Genomic DNA, 482 nt, shown 5'->3' with positions numbered 1-482 from the left:
TATATAAATTGACATTTCGGCTGCTTTTTTCAGCCATCTTCAAGATAATGACAAAAAAGACTGACCATTTTAACAAACAAAATTAAGTATTATTATTATAAATGTAGGCGCATTCCCATAAATCTCGAGTGAAACCCCATTGAATTGTATAAACAATTCTTCTTAATCAATTTTATGATTGTTAAGTTCGGTTTTACTGATAAAATGCTTCCATTCTCTGTTAGAAATATTTTCAGCCCAACTTCTATAAAAGTCGTTAGACATGTGTCTTTGTCGGAGTCTGAAGTACATTAACGTCGATTAATTGTATATATCAAGAATAAAAATTATTTGAATAACATACACAAATAATAACTTTCATTTCATTTTATTGTAATATTATTTTTTAATATTGAGATCTCTATAAAATTGATTTACTGTTGTTAATGTATGAAAGAAAGAAATTTCACTTTTTATATACAGCACATTGAGCATGAAATATT

At 26.1% G+C, this 482-nt stretch overlaps 1 protein-coding gene across 4 annotated transcripts in view; it reads left to right on the top strand.

Moving 5' to 3' along the window:
* LOC108692282 overlaps positions 1-482 on the top strand; it is a 22,058-nt gene that overhangs the window by 17,225 nt on the left and 4,351 nt on the right. The window lies entirely within an intron of this gene.

The sequence above is a fragment of the Atta colombica genome, unplaced genomic scaffold (assembly GCF_001594045.1).
Source record: "Atta colombica isolate Treedump-2 unplaced genomic scaffold, Acol1.0 scaffold68, whole genome shotgun sequence".
NCBI lineage: Eukaryota > Metazoa > Arthropoda > Insecta > Hymenoptera > Formicidae > Atta > Atta colombica.
Note: the sequence above shows the minus strand (reverse complement) of the source record. Positions and strands in the feature narration are given on the sequence as shown.